Genomic DNA, 16,229 nt, shown 5'->3' on the forward strand with positions numbered 1-16,229 from the left:
GTGGGGGTCCAGCCGCGGGATCCAGCTGCGGAGTGCCCTCGGGCCTGGGGGCTTGAAGGGCTTGGGGAGAAAGGCTGTGTCCAGGGCTGCGCCCAGGTCCCTACTCTGCCCGGGGCGGGTTTGCGGGCCAAGCTGGGGGATGGGCGCCTGCCCCCCCGCCCCCCACCTGCTCCCTCTGCCAGAGGGGAAACCAAGGCCCAGAGTTCGCCCAGGGGTGGTGAGATTCCAGACTGAGGGCGGGGCACTCGCCCCCATTCGTCCTCCCACCCCCACCAGACTCCGTAGGGTGCCAGGGACAGGGGAGAGAGGGATCCCCCGCCCAAGGCCATGCTGCCCCTTATTGTTTTGGGCGCTGTGCCTGGGAGGCTGAGGCACCCCGCGCCCTCGCCCGCGCCCGGCTGGTCTACTCTCGGGGCTGGGGCGTCGGCGGGGCCCCGGCCCCACCGGGAAAGGAAGGGGTCCTGGGAATCTGTGGAGCAGCGTGGGGATCCTACTCCTTGTGGAAGCAGCAGCGATTCAGTGTCTGTTAACAGTGTGGATGCCGGGTCCCGCTCCCCCTCTGGGTGGCGGGGGTGGGGGTAGCAGGAAGGGGTCCTGAGCAACCAGGTCGTTTGTTAACTTAAACATTTGTGCGGCGCTGTGTACCAGTCGCTGTGGATGCGGTCTCTGGTGCTGAGGGGATTTGAGGGTTCCTCACACTGGCGGGATTTGGAGCCTCTACCCTGGTGGCAGTGGGTTCAGTGGGTTACCCTGGTGGCGTAGTGGTTAAGTGCTAAGGCTGCTAGCCAAAAGATTGGCCATTTGAATCCACCAGGCACTCCTTGGAAACTCTGTGGGGCAGTTCTACTCTGTCCTATAGGGTCGCTATGAGTCAGAATTGACTCGAAGGCAACGTGTGTTTTTTTTTTTTTTTAGGTTGGAGGAGATTAGGTGTCTCTCGGGCTGACATTTGAAGGTCTGGAGCTGGCCGTTTATGAGGGTTTATAAGGGTTTTAAGCGCTCCGGCCATGGGCGCCAACCCGATCTTCCAGCCCCTGCGGACGGACTGCCCCCCCCCCGCCCTGGGGGGATTGGCTGCTCTGGGACCCCGAGCCCAGAGGACAGTGAGAAGCTGACAAACGTGAGTGATGCCCTGCAGGCTCCAGTAGGAGGGGCAGCCCTGCTCACATGGTCTCAATACGGGCAGTCGGCTTCGTGCTTGGGGGGTGGTTTCCGGATGTTCACTCGTGTCCCCCCACCCCGTGCAGGGCGACAACTCTCCTCTGGACGGGGCCCTAGTAGAGGCCTGCAGGGCATCAGGGTGTGGAGGGGCAGAGCTTGGGCGGGGAGGGTGCGGCCCTGCAGGTTCCTGTACATGACCACGGCAGGGGGGTGCGGGTCGTGAAGGCTGGGCCTGGTCGAGGACCCACTAGGTCTCACAGAAGGAGTGGGTTAGGATAATAACAGCATTAATGGGAGTATTGAGAGAGCGCCCTGGGGCGTTGGGTCCCTCGGGAAGAAAAGCTTCTGCTATCGCCACTGGAGCGGTACCCAGGTTGGTGCCGGCTTAGGTCCAGGAGGTTCCCATGCACGGAGGGCCTGGTGGGCAGAACAGAACCGGCGGTGCGCGCGCCCTCTCGCGGCCTTGCGCCAAATCGCTGAAGTTCAGTGTCAGGTGATTCTAAGCCATGGTTTTGGAACTGAATAGTGAAGCAGAGCAAAGAAATGATGCAGTGCCTTGATGGGCCCGGTGGAGACAACAAGAAGCAAAGCACAGCTCAAACTTCAAAATTCCACTGAGTGTTAGTACGATTTGGAGGGAGAAAATAGACGGAGAGTCGAGAGGCCCATAGATGCAGAAGGGTTGGAGGATTAGGGTTAGGGGTTAGGGTTTGGTGTTAGGGGTCCAGGTTTGGGGGTTAGAGGTTTGGGAGTCAGGTTTAGGGGTATAGGTTTTAGGTGGTTGGGGGTTGGGGTTAGGGCTGGGGTTACTAGGCTCGGGCACAAGTGGTTTAGGGTTAGGGTTAGAGTGAGGCTGAGGTTGATTCCCAGTCTTGTGTACCGTCTCTTCCTTCACCAGAGTTACCACATATCTGTCGTTTGGTTGGAAACCCTGATGGCGTAGTGGTTAAGAGCCACCGGTGCTAACCAAAGGCCTGCAGTTCAAATCCACCAGGTGCTCCTTGGAAACTCTATGGGGCAGTTCTAATCTGTCCTATAGGGTCTCTATGAGCTGGAATCGACTCGACGGCAGTGGGTTTGGTTTTTTTGGTTATTGTTTAGTTGACTTTTCTCTACCCACTCTTCGTCTCCCTGGTGAACATCAAAGATTGTTTCTGTGCGTAAATGTTTTCATGATAGTGGTCACTTACTGTATATGTCGTTTTGTGATTGACTTAGTATGATGCGCTCCAGATTCATCCATGGTGTGAGATGTTTCGGAGATTCATCATTGGTCTTTATTGTCGTGCAGTGTTCCACTGTGTGTATGTACCGTAGTTTGTTTATCCGTTCCTCTGTGGATGAGCACTTAGGTTGTTTCCATCTTTTTGCTACTGTGAATAATGTTGCAGTGAACACGGGTGTGCATATGTCTATTCCTGTGACTGCTCATGGAAACCCTGGTGGCTAGTGGTTAAGTGCTATGGCTGCTAACAAAAAGGGTTAGGGTTTGGGCTTAGGGATGTTAGGGTTAGGGTTGTTAGAGTTAAAGTCCTTAGGGTTTGGGGTTAGGGGTTGGGGTTTGGGGGTTAGAGTTTAGGGTTGGGTTTTTTGGTTAGGGTTTTTGGGTTGGGGTTAGGTGTTAGGTTTAGGGTTTGAGGTTAGAGTTTGGAGTTACAGGTTAGGTGTTAGGGGTTGCAGTTTGGGGTTTAGGGTTTTGGGGGTTTAGGGTTTTGTGGTTTAGTCATTAGGGTTTCGGTTAGGTTTTAGGGATTTAGGTTTAGGCTTGGGGTTGGGTTTGTTTGGGATTTGTGGTTTGGGGTTAGAGGGTTGGGGTTAGAGGGTGGGTGTTAGAGGGTTGGGGTTTAGAGTTTGGGGGTTAGAGATTGAGGGAGTCAGGGTGAGGGGTTAGAGGGTGAGGGGGTTAGAGGTTGAGAAGATTATAGAGTGAGGGAGTGAGAAGGTGAGGGTGTGAGGGGGTGAAGGTTAGGGTTTAGGGTTAGAGGGTTTAGGCTTAGGGTTCAGAGGCTTAGGGTTGGGGGTTAGGGTTTTTGGGTTCAGAGGTTGGGGTTGGTGTTGTGGTTAGGGTTAGAGGGTTAGGGTTAGAGGGTTAGGGGTATAGTTTAGAGGTTTAGGGTTATTGGTTAGGGCTAGGGTTTAGGGGTTCAGGTTTAGGGGTTTGGGATGGGTTTGGGGTAAGGTTTTAGAGTTTAGGGTTAGAGGGTTAGGTTTAGGGCTTAGGGCTTAGAGTTTAGGGTTTTAGGACTTAGGGTTTAGGGCTTAGAGCCTAGGGTTTAGGCCTTAGGGTTTAGGGTTTAAGGCTTAGAGTGAGGGTTAGGGCTGGGAGCTGGGGTTAGGGTGTAGGTTTTAGGGTTTAGAGTTAGGGTATTAGGGTTAGAGGGTTAGATGACTTAGGCTTTAAGTTAGGGTTTAGGGGTTAGTGGTTGGGGTTAAGGGTGTTAGTGTTTAGGGTTTTGGCATTTAGGATGTTAGGGTTAAATGTGTTAGGGCTAAGGGTGTTAGGGTTTCGCGTGTTAGGGTTTCGCGTGTTATGGTTTAGGGTTTAGGGTTGTGTTTTAGGGTTAGGCTTAGGCTCATTCTTAGGTTTAGGGCTAGGGATTTGAGGTTTAGTGTTTGGGGTTGGGTTTGGGGGTTGGGGTTAGAGGGTTAGAGTTAGAGGGTTAGGGTTTTGGGTTAGGGTTTCATGTTAGCGTTAGAGGGTTAGGGTTGGAGGGTTAGGGCTAGAGTAGTTAGGGTTAGGGTTGTTAGGGTTAGGGTCGTTAGGGTTAGGGTGATTAGGGTTTAGGGTTAGGTGTTAGGGTTTAGGGCTTACGGTTAGGTTTTGGGTTTGGGCTTTGGGGCTTGAGGTTTGGGTTTAGGGTTTTGGGCTTAGAGTATAGGGTTTAGTGTGTATGGTTTTTGTGTGTAGTGTTTTGGGGTGTAGGTGTTTAGACTGTAGGGTTTAGGGTATATGGTTACGGTTTGGGTTAGGGTTAGAGTTCAGGGCCTTGGTGGTTAGGACCTAAAGGCTTAGGGTCTTAGGGGCTTTGGGGCTCAGGGCTTAGGGGCTAGAGTTAGAGGGCTAAGGCCAGAGGGCCAGAGGGCCCGAGGGCCAGGGTTATGGTTTGATTCCTGGCTGACAGTTTTTTTCCTTCAATATTTTATATAAGTCATCCCATTGCCTTCTTGCCAGCATGATTTCTGCTGAGTAGTCCAAGTTTATTATTATTTACTTTCCTTTGTTGGTGACTTCTTTTATCCCTAGCCTCTCTTAAAATTCTCTTTATATTTGATTTTGGCAAGTTTGATTATTATATGTCTTGGTCACTTTCTTTTGAGATCTACCGTATGTGGAATTCGATGAGCATCTTTCATGATATCAGGGAAGTTTTCTGCCAACAAATCTTCAACAGTTCCCTCTGTATTTTCTGTTAGCCCTCCCTGTTCTGGTACTGAAATCACTCATAGTTATTTCTCTTGATAAAGTCCCACATGATTCTTCAGATTTCTTCATTTTTTAAATTCTTTTATCTGATTTCTCTTCAAATATATTGGTCCCAAGTGTTTTATCTTCAATCTCAGTAATTCTGCCTTCCCGTTCTTCAATTGTGCTCTTCTTACTTTCTGTTGAGTTTTCTATCTCTGTAATTTTATTGTTTATCTTCTGAATTTCTGATTGCAGTCTCTCTATGGTTTCTTGCAGCCTATTAAATTTTTAATTATGTTCTTGAGTAACCTTTTTAATTTCTTCGGCTGCTTTATCTGTGCGTTTCATGGCTTGTTCTGCATTTTGCCTCATTTCCTTCCTGATGTCTTTAAGAGTTCTGTATATTAATCTTTTGTATTCTGCATCTGGTAATTCCAGGATTGCACCTTCATCCAGAAGATTGCTTGAGTCTTTGTTCTGAGAGCTTGTTGAAGCAATCATGGGTCAGCTTTTTTTTTATTTTAATAATTTTTGTTGTGTTTTACGTGAAAGTTTACAAATCAAGCCAGTCTCTCACATGAAAACTTATACACAACTACTTACATATTCCCAATTACTTTCCCCCCAATGGGAGAGCCCACTCCCTCCTTCCACTCTTTCTTTTCGTGACCGTTTTGCCAGTTTCTAAGGCCCTGTACCCACCCATCTCCCTTCCAGGCAGGAGATACCAACATTGTCTCAAGTGTCCACCCAAACCAAGTAGCTCACACCTCACCAGCATCCCTCTCCAACCCATTGTCTAGTCCAATCCATGTCTGGTGAACTGGCTTTGGGGATGGTTCCCGTAGTGGATAAATGGAAGGTGTGGGGGCCATGATCACTAGAGTCCTTCCAGTCTCAGTCAGACCATTAAGTCTGGTCTTTTTATGAGAATTTGGGGTCTGCATCCCACTGTTCTCCTGCTCCCTCAAGGGATCTCTGTTATGTTCCCTGTCAGGGCAGTCATTGGTTGTGGCCCGGCACTATCTAGTTCTTCTGGTCTCAGGATGATGTAGTCTCTAGTTCATGTAGTCCTTTCTGTCTCTTGGGCTCGTTATTATCTTATGTTCTTGGTGTTCTGCATTCTCCCTTGATCCAGGTGGGTTGAGAATCATTGATGCATCTGAGATGGCCGCTTGTTAGCATTTAAGACCCGAGACGCCACATTTCAAAGTGGGATGCAGAATGTTTTCTTAATAGATTTTATTATGCCAGTTGACTTAGATGTCGCCTGAAAACATGGTTCCCAAACATCTGCCCCTGCTTTGCTGACCTTTGAAGCGTTAGGAAACTGCTTTGGTTTAGTCCAGTTGTGCTGACCTCCACTGTGTTGAGTGTTGTCCTTCCATTCACCCATAATAGTTCTTGTCTATCTCTTTAGTAAATACCCCTCTCCTACCCCCCTCCCTCCCCCTCTCATAACAACAAAGGAATATGTTCTTCTCAGTTTAAACTATTTCTCAAGATCTTATAATAGTGGTCTTATACACTATTTGACCTTTTGCAACTAATTTCACTCAGCATAATGCCTTCCAGGTTTCTCCATGTTATGAAGTATTTCACAGATTCATCACTGTTCTTTATCAATGTGTAGTATTCCATTGTGTGAATATACTATAATTTATCCATTCATCCATTGATGGGCACCTTGGTTGGTTCCATCTTTTTGCTATTGTAAACAGTGCTGCAATAAACATAGATGTGCATATATCTATTTGTGTAAAGGCTCTTATTTCTCTAGGATATATTCCGAGGAGCGGGATTGCTGGGTTGTATGGTAGTTCTATTTCTAGCTTTTTAAGGAAGCACCAAATTGATTTCCAAAGTGGTTGTATACCATTTTACATTCCCACCAGCAGTGTATAAGTGTTCCAGTCTCTCCACAGCCTCTCCAACATTTATTATTTTGTGTGTTTTGGATTAATGCCAGTCTTGTTGGAGTGAGATGGAATCTCATTGTAGTTTTGATTTGCGTTTCTCTAATGTCTAATGATCGAGAGCATTTCCTCATATATCTGTTAGCCGCCTGAATGACTTCTTTAGTGAAGTGCCTGTTCATATCCTTTGCCCATTTTTTAATTGGGTTGTTTGTCTTTTTGTGGTTGAGTTTTAGCAGAGTCATGTAGATTTTATAGATCAGGCGCCAGGCGGAGATGTCTTATCTGAAAACTTTTTCCCAGTCTGTAGGTGGTCTTTTTACTCTTTTGGTGAAGTCTTTAGATGAGCATAGGTGTTTGATTTTTAGGAGCTCCCAGTTATCTGGTTTCTCTTCGTCATTTTTAGTAATGTTTTGTATTCTGTTTATGCCATGTATTAGGTCTACTAATGTCCCTATTTTTTCTTCCATGATCTTTATTGTTTTAGATTTTATGTTTAGGTCTTTGATCCATCTGGAGTTAGTTTTTGTGCATGGTGTGTGGTATGGGTCCTGTTTCATTTTTTGCAGATGGATATACAGTTACGCCAGCACCTTTTGTTAAAAAGACTGTCTTCTCCCCAATTAACTGACACTGGGCCTTTGTCAAATATCAGCTGCTCATATGTGGATGGATTTATATCTGGATTCTCAATTCTGTTCCATTGGTCTATGTGTCTGTTGTTGTACCAGTATCAGGCTGTTTTGACTACTGTGGCAGTATAATTGGTTCTAATATCAGGCAGAGTGAGTCCTCTCACTTTGTTCTTTTTTAGTAATGCTTTACTTATCCACGACTTTTTTCCCTTCCATATGAAGTTGGTGATTTGTTTGTCCATCTTTTTAAAAAATGTCATTGGAATTTGGATCGGAAGTGCATTGTATCTATAGATGGCTTTTAGTAGAATGGACAATTTTACAATGTTGTCTTCCTATCCATGAGCAAGGTATGTTTTTCCAATTACGTAGGTTTCTTTTGTTTTTTTGCAGTAGTACCTTGTAGTTTTCTTGGTATAGCGGTTTTGGTTTTTGGTGAGGTTTATTCCTAAGTATTTTATCTTCTTGGGGGCTGCTCTGAATGGTATTCATTTGATGATTTCCTCTTCAATGTTCTTTTTGTTGATATAGAGGAATCAACTGATTTTGTACGTTTATACTGTAACCTGAAACTCTGCTGAACCCTTCTATTAGTTTTAATAATTTTCTTGAGGATTCCTTAGGGTTTTCTGTGTATAAGATAATGTCGTTGGAAAATAGAGATAATTTTACTTTTTTCCTTACCAATCTGGATGCCCTTTATTTCTTTGTCTAGCCCAGTTGCTCTGGCTAGGACCTCTAGCACAATGTTGAATAAGAGCGGTGATAAAGGGGATTCTGGTCTGTTTCCCCTTCTCAAGGGAAATGCTTTCAGGCTCTCCATTTAGGATGATGCTGGGTATTGGCTTTGTACTAATACCCTTTATTATGTTGAGGAATTTTCCTTCTATTCCTATTTTGCTGAGAGTTTTTATCATGAGTGGGTGTTGGACTTTGTCAAATGCCTTTTCTGTATCAATTGATAAAATTATTTGGTTCTTGTCTTTTTTTATGTGGTGGATTACATTAATTGTTTTTCTAATATTGAACCAACCTTGCATACCTGGTATAAATCCCACTTGGTGATGGTGGATTATTTTTTTGATACGTTGTTGAATTCTATTGGCTAGAATTTTGTTGAGGATTTTTGCATCTATGTTCATGAGGGATATAGGTCTGTAATTTTCTTTCTTTGTGTTGTCTTTAGCTGGTTTTGGTATCAGGGTTATGCTGGCTTCAGAGAAGGAGTTAGGTAGTATTCCGTCCTTTTCCATGCTTTGAAATACCTTCGGTAGTAGTAGTAAGTCTTCCCTGAAAGTTTGGTAGAACTTTGCAGTGAAGCCGTCAGGTCCAGAGCTTTTTTTGGTTGGGAGTGTTTTGATTACCTTTTCAATCTCTTTTTTTGTTATCGGTCTATTTAGTTGTTCTACTTCAGTGTGTGTTAGTTTAGGTAGGCAGTGTGTTTCTAGGAATTCATCCATTTTTTCTAGGTTTTCAAATTTGTTAGAGTACAATTTTTTGTAGTAATTTGATATGATTGTTTTAATTTCAGTTGCATGTGTTGTGATATGGCCCATCCCATTTCTTATTCGGGTTATTGGTTTCTTTTCCTGTATTTCTTTAGTCAGTCTGGCCAGTGTTTTATCAATTTTGTTAATTTTTTTCAAAGAAGCAGTTTTTGGCCTTGTTAACTCTTTCATTTGTTTTTCTGTTCTCTAATTCATTTAATTTTGCTGTAGTTTTTATTTTTTGCTTTCTTCTGGTGCCTGACAGTTTCTTTTGTTGCTCTCTTTCTGTTTGTTCAAGTTGTAGGAACGGTTCTTTCATTTTGGCTCTTCTTTAATATGTGTGCCTTTATTGATATAAATTGACCTCTGAGCACTGCTTTCACCATGTCCCAAAGGTTTTCATAGGAAGTGTTTTCAGTCTCGTTGAATTCTGTGAATTTCTTTATTCCCTCCTTAAGGTATTCCATAACCCAGTCTTTTTTGAGCAGGGTATTGTGCAGTTTCCAAGCATTTGATTTCTTTTCCCTGGTTTTTCTGTTATTGATTTTTACTTTTACGGTCTTTTGTTCAGAGAAGATGTTTTGTAATATTTCAGTGTTTTGCATTCTGCAAAGGCTTGTTTTATGACCTAATATGTGATCTATTCTAGAGAATGTTTCATGTGCACTAAAAAAAAAATTATACTTTGCAGCTGTTGGGTGGAGTGTTCTGTATAAGTCTATGAAGTGAAGTTGTTTAATTGTAACAATTAGACCTTCTGTGTCTCTATTGAGCTTCTGACTGCATTTCCTACCCTTCACCGAGAGTGTTGTGTTGAAGTCTCCTACCATAATTGTGGAGGTGTCTATCTCACTTTTTAATTCTGTTAACGTTTGTTTTATGAATGTTGTGGCTCTATCATTGGGTGCATAAATATTTAATATAGTTGTATCTTCCTGGTAAATTGTCCCTTTAATCATTACGTAGTGTCCTTCTTTATCCTTTGTGGTGGATTTAACTTTAAAGTCTGTTTTGTTGGAAATAAATATTGCCTCTCCTGCTCTTTTTTGATTGTTGTTTGCTTGATATATTTTTATCCGTCCTTTCAGTTTTAGTTTATTTGTGTCTCCAAGTCTAAGGTGTGTCTCTTTTATGCAGCATACAGACTGATAGTGTTTTTTTATCCAGTCTGCAACTTTCTGTCTCTTTATTGGTGAATTTAGTCCGTTTACATAAGTGTAATTATAGATAAGTATGAGTTTAGCGCTGTCATTTTGATGCCTGTTTTTGACAATTTCATTTTTCCATTTACTTTTTTGTGTTGAGTTTTCTTTGTAGAATGTGTGTTCCTCCCTTTCATAGTAGTTGAATTTATTTTGCTGAGTCGTTATGTTTATCTTGGTTTTTATTTTGAAGTATGGAATTGTTAGACCTCATTGTGGTTACCTTAATATTTACCCCAGTTTGACTAAGTAAAAACCTAACTTGTTTCACCCTATATCACCTTGGTTTCCTCTGCATATGTAAGATCTATGCCTCCTGTATTTAGTCCCTCTTTTTTGACTGTTGTAATCTTTTACATAATGACATCAATGATTTCCTGTTTTGAGTAATTTTTTTTTAATTAATCTTATTTTGTTTTTGTGATTTCCCTATCTGAGTTGATATTAGGATGTTTTGTTCTGTGACCTTGTGTTGGTATCTGATATTATTGATTTTCTGACCAAAGAATTTCCTTTAGGATTTCTTGCAGTTTTGGTTCGTTTTTTGCAAATTCTCTAAGCTTGTGTTTATCTGTAAATATCTTAATTTCACCTTCATGTTTTAGAGTTTTGCTGGATGTATGATTGTTGGCTGACAGTTTTTCCTCTTTGAGTGCTCTATATATGTCATCCCATTGCCTTCTTGGCTGCATGGTTTCTGCCGAGTAGTGCAAACTTATTGATTCTCCTTTGTAGGTAACTTTTCGTTTATCCTTGGGTGCTTTTAAAATTTTCTCTTTATCTTTGGTTTTGGTATGTCTTGGTGATTTTCTTTTGGGATCTATCTTGTATGAGGTTCGATGAGCATCTTGGGTAGATACCTTTTCATCTTTCACGATGCCAGGGAATGTTTCTGCCATCAGATCTTCCACTATTCTCTCTGTATTTTCTGTTATCCCTCCCTCTTCCGGAACTCCAATCACACGCAAATTATTCTTGAGAGAGTCCCCCATGATTCTTAGGGTTTCTTCATAGTTTTAAATTCTATTTGATTTTTCTTCAACTATATTTGTGTCAGTTGCCTTATCCTCCAGCTCCCCCACTCTGCATTCCAGTTCCTCGAGTCTGCTCCTCTGACTTCCTATTGAGTTGTCTGATTCTGTGACTTTATTGTTAATCTTTTGGATTTCTGAATGCTATCTCTCTATGGATTCTTACAGCTTATTAATTTTTTTACTATGTTCTTGAATAATCTTTTGGATTTCTTCAACTGCTTTATCCGTGTATGCCTTGGTTTTTTTGTAGATTGCCTTATTTCATTTGTGAGGTCATTCCTGATGTCTTGAAGCATTCTGTATACAATTTTTTTATATTCTACATTTGGCAATTCTAGGAATGTATCTACATCCGGGAATGATTTTGATTCTTTGATTTGGGGGTTTGTAGAATCAATCATGGTCTGCTTCTTCATGTGATTTGATGTCGACTGCTGTCTCTGAGCCATCTATAAGATTTTGTAATATTTTCTTTTATATTTGCTCACTGAGTCTTATCTTGTTGTTTTGTTTTGTTACAATACACCCAGATGGGCTACTAGATTGTGGTATCGTGATTGCTGTAGCTTTTGAATCACTTACATCCTATTACCAGCTTGCCTGAGCTGTTACCAGGTATATAAGTGTATGAGCCCATTCACTATTCTTGAATAGAATCAGCTCAGGTGTCCTGATAGCTGGTCCCCTAGTGTGTGGTGTAGGCTCTCACCTATTATCTTAGAGGAGTAGTGGTGATGGTTGTATGTGCCAGTTTCTATTAGTGGTAGGGGGTCACATTTCGAGGAGGGCAGGATGCTGACAGCCTTCCTTCAAGTGTCAGTGAGGTAGGTGTGGCTCTATTCTCTAGAGTGCTCTGGTGGGTGAGCTCTGCAGCTGTATCTTAGGCACCCAATACTTGGGTAGACGTCACTATTCTCAGACTCCTCTAGCAGGTGGCTAGGTGGTGTGGGTGGAGTTTCAGCCCTCTTTTCGCTGGTGTGGACCAGTGAGGGCTCTGTTTAATAGGTACAGAGGTATCTGACCTCCAAAACTTGCCTTTCCACTGCTGAGCTAAAACAATTATGGTCAGATCTCTATCAGAATTACCTTTGCATTATAATAGCCACCTAGTTACCTGTAGGGTGAAAGCCAAAGACTATGGGTCTCTTAATGCCTGGATGGAGCTGATTCTGTATTGTTAATTGCAGTTTAGGGAAGTCAGGGAAGGATTTTTTCTTTGATTGTTAAATGGTACTTTTCTCAGGCCAGGAGAATGGGTTAGAAAAGAAAGAAGAAAAAAAAAATCGAGCAGTGCACTTCACTCTCTGGCACAGGGAATTCCAGTCTTAATGAAGCTGGCTGGGGCAATGAGGGGTGGAATCAGATATATAGAAGAGAGTAACCTGGCAAAATATACAAAGTTACTTATGTTGTTTGGTGAGGACTGTTTTTTCTGAGATTCCAGAGCGTTGTGTAGCTTGCGTGTGCTGGCTGTATCCCTGCTGAGACTGTCCCAGAGGGTTAGGGTTGCGTCCATGCTCACACCATCTCAGGAAGCCACAATCAGCTCCCCCACACTTTGTCCAACACCCAGCACCAAGGTTTCCTTTCTGGGGCGCTGCACTCCAGGCTCCAAAACCAGTTGCTGCTTCCCCGTGGTTTTTCATTTCCCTGCCAGCCGCGTCTGTGTGGAGCCTGCGTGTGCTGCCTGGGTCCCCTCTGAGGTTGGTCCTGAGGTTAGGCCTACATCCGTGCTTCCCTGTCTCAGTAAGCCACAATCAGCCCCACCACTCTGACACCAGGAAACCGTGAGGGCTCAAGGCTGTGGCGTGGGACACTGGCTCCGGAAGCGGTCGCTGCTGCAGTGTGGCTTTTCACTCCCCTGTCACTCAGGTCAACTCCTTAGTTCTGTGTTTGATGGTCAGGGTTTGTAGATTGTCCTTTATGTAATTGATTCACTTGTTTTTTCGAGTCTTTGTCTCAAGAGGGATAAGCGGAAGCTTCTACCTAGTCAGCCATCTTGGTCCTGCCCCCGTGTCTGCCTCTTTATGTGATTTGATATTGACTGTTGTCTCTGAGCCATCTATAAGTTATTGTATTAGTTTATTTTATGCTTGCTTTTTGTATCCTAGCTTCTTGCTTTGTTTAGTTTTGGTATACCCAAATAAGCTGCTTGAGTGCGTTAGGTTGATTATTTTCACTTTTGAAGCTCTAATGTACTATCACCAGATGGCTAGCACTGTTACCAGATATATGAGCCTAGGAGTTCATTTATTTTTCTTGTATGGATTCAACTCAGGTGCCCAGGTAGTTGGTCATAAAGTGTGTGGTACAGGCTCTGTCCTACAGTCTTAGAGGGGCAGGGGTTATTGGTGTAGGCAGAAGTATCTGGCTGCAGTAGGGGGTCAGGCTCTGATCAAGGCAGGGGTCTGACAGCTGTCCTCTGAGTGTCTGTGAGGAAAGTGCATCCCTGTTCTGTAGAGCACACGGGTGGGTTCTGCAGAAGGGCAGTGGGTACCCAATGCTTTTGGTTGTAAGTTCTGGGCGGTACTACTTATCCTTGGAACCCTATCACAGGTGGCTAGGTATTGTGGGTGGAGCCACCAGTCCTTAGGCCCCTGATGTGGGTAGGTGAAGACCCTGTTTAATAGGCAAAGCAGTGTCAAACATCAAACACCCATCTTTCCACCGTCCAGCTGAAACCATTGCAGTCTGGCAACAAGGGCCTATTCTCCTGAAATGGGCCCACACAGGTCCATGCTGGGGTGAAAGATATTCAAAGCCCATGGACCGTTTGTGCCTGAACAAGAGCTACTTCTGTCCTGAGCTCCCCAGCTTAATTGAGCTGGCAGATTATCTTTCCCCCAGTTGTGAACTTATATCTTCTTCAAGGACGGAAGAATGGCTCAGAGTGCTACCGGGGCCTATCTCAGGCCCAGGGAAGTTGACAGCCACTGAAGCCGGCTTGGGGGCTGGGGGCGTGGTAAAATAAACACAAGTAATTAGCTTTTGCCGAGAGTGCCGTTCTTCTCTTGTTCTGCAGGTGTGAGTAGTCTGTGCAACTTGCTGTCTTTCCCTGAGTGAAGCGCCTCTGGAACGCTACTGCCAGCCTCGCTGCAGTCGCTCCAGGGAATGGTGCCTGAGGGTTCCTGGCAATTCAGGTCCAGTAACTCCTCTCCACTTCTGAATAGTCTCTCCCTCCCTCTGCCGTTGAGTCCATTTTCTAACTTTGCCTTTGATGTTCAGGGTTCCTAGCTTGTCATAAATATAATCGCTTCACTTGTTTTTTCGGGTCTTTTTTGTAAGAGGGATCACTGGCAGCGTCTCACTAGTCTGCCATCTTGGCCTCGCCTCTCTAATATAATCAACAATTTTTTTAAAAAAGAAAGAAAAGAGTGAAACCTGTAGAAACAACAAATAACAGAATGAGATCCACAGAAAAACTAGATATTTGAACTATCAGACAAAAACAGTGAAATAACTCTATTATGTTCAAAGAAATAAAGGCAAGACTTAGAAATTTGGCAAAAAACTAGAAACTACGAAAAAGATAAACTTAGAAAGTCAACTGAAAACTACAGCTGAAGTTAAAATCTTAATGTATGTATATAACAGCAGATTACAAATGCTGAAGAGAGATTTAGTGAACTGGAAGACATGTTGGAAGAAAATAGAGGCATAGACAAAAGGAAAAATATATATAATATAAAAAGGAATAAGATACAGAGAATACAATGAGAATATCTAGCATAAAATACTTTAAGAAGGAAGAAAAAGAATGAGGCAGAAAAACTGAGATCATTGCTGAGAATTTTCCTCAAATGATTAAAGATATCAAGTCACGGATTCTAGAAGACTTACAAAACCCAAACCAAAAAAAAAAGAACAAAGCCACTGCTGTCAAGTCGATTCTGACTCAAAGCGACCCTATAGGACAGAGTAGAACTGCCCCGTAGAGTTTCCAAGGAGCGCCTGGTGGATTCGAACTGCTGACCTTTTGCTTAGCAGTCGTAACGCTTAACCACTACGCCACCAGGGTTTCCTTATAAGACCCATGTAGGGTAAATACAAAGAAATTCATAGTAGGACTGCTGAAGCTAAAGACAAAAAACCCCACAAAAAGCAAATAATTGAACACTACTAAAAGATTATCTTTAAAGGACAAAGAAACTGACCGATGACTTCTGTACAGAAATAGTGAAAACCGTAAGACAATAAGATGGTATATTTAAATTATAGAGAGAAAATCCATGGCAACCCAGAACTCTATGCTGAGGAAAAACATCCTTCATGAACGAGCAAAGACCTTTTGTTTTCAGACAAACAAAACCTAGATAAGTTAACATCAGCATGCCCACATTAAAGAAAATTCCAAAGGTATTCTTCAAGCAGAAAGAAAATAGGGTGAAAGGCTTAAGATGCAAGAAGGAATGAAAGTTAATGAAATGGGTAAAAATAGAGGATTACTGACTGCATAACATAATAAGAATAGACTTTATTGGGTTTAAAATATGTAAGAAATTAAAATGTGTGATAGCGACAGCATTTTGACTTTTATGGCTTTATGGTCAGGAAACATGCTGTGTAATATTTTGATGTCTTGGATTCTGTTAATGCTTGCTTTGTGGCCTAATACGTGGTCTATTCTCAAGAATGCTCCATGAGCGTTAGAAAAGAAAGTTTACTTGACTACCGTTGGGTGAAGTGTTATGTTTAAGTCTATGAGATCAAGTTGGCTGATTGTGGTAGTTAGATCTTCCGTGTCTTTATTGAGCTTGTTTATGGATATCCTGTCTGTCATCAGAAGTGGTATGTTGAAGTCTTCGACTATTATTGTGGAGCTATTTCTCTTTTCAATGCTGTTTGAGTTTGTTTTATGTATTTTGGAGCCCTGTCATTGGGTATGTAAGTATTTATTATGATTTTGTCTTCCTGGTATATTGACCCTTTAATCATTATATAGTGTATTTCCTTTTCCTTTGTGGCGGATTTTACTTTAAAGCCTGTTTTATCAGAGATTAATATTGCCACTCTTATTTTTTATTGTTGTCTGCTTGATATATATATATTTCCATTCTTTGAGATTTAGTTTGTTTATGTCTTTGAGTCTATGGTGTGTCTCTTGCAGTCTGCATACAGAAGGATCATGTTTTTTAATCCATTCTGCTACTCTCTGTCTCCTTATTGGTGCAATTAAACCATTTACATTTATCGTAATTATTCATAGTTATGAGTTTAGTGCTGTCATTTTCGTCTTTTTTGTGAATGTCTTGTTGACATTTTCCTTATTCCACCTAATTTTCTCTGTTGAGTCGTTGTTCTTTGTGCATTTTCTTTCCATCCTCTTCATTTTTGTTGCCTTTGTATTTACTGCTAATTAATTTTTTCTGTGCTGAATCGTTTTTCTTT

The 16,229-nt window shown here is 42.7% G+C and overlaps 1 long non-coding RNA gene across 1 annotated transcript in view; it reads left to right on the forward strand.

Moving 5' to 3' along the window:
* Window positions 1–217: 217 nt before the first annotated feature.
* Window positions 218–16,229, forward strand: part of LOC135229854 (uncharacterized) — a 61,127-nt gene continuing 45,115 nt past the window's right edge. The window contains exon 1 of the long non-coding RNA XR_010320521.1: window positions 218–1,120. This is a non-coding gene — a long non-coding RNA (uncharacterized LOC135229854). The remainder of the gene's footprint in view (window positions 1,121–16,229) is intronic.

Source organism: Loxodonta africana, unplaced genomic scaffold (assembly GCF_030014295.1).
Source record: "Loxodonta africana isolate mLoxAfr1 unplaced genomic scaffold, mLoxAfr1.hap2 scaffold_583, whole genome shotgun sequence".
Lineage (NCBI taxonomy): Eukaryota > Metazoa > Chordata > Mammalia > Proboscidea > Elephantidae > Loxodonta > Loxodonta africana.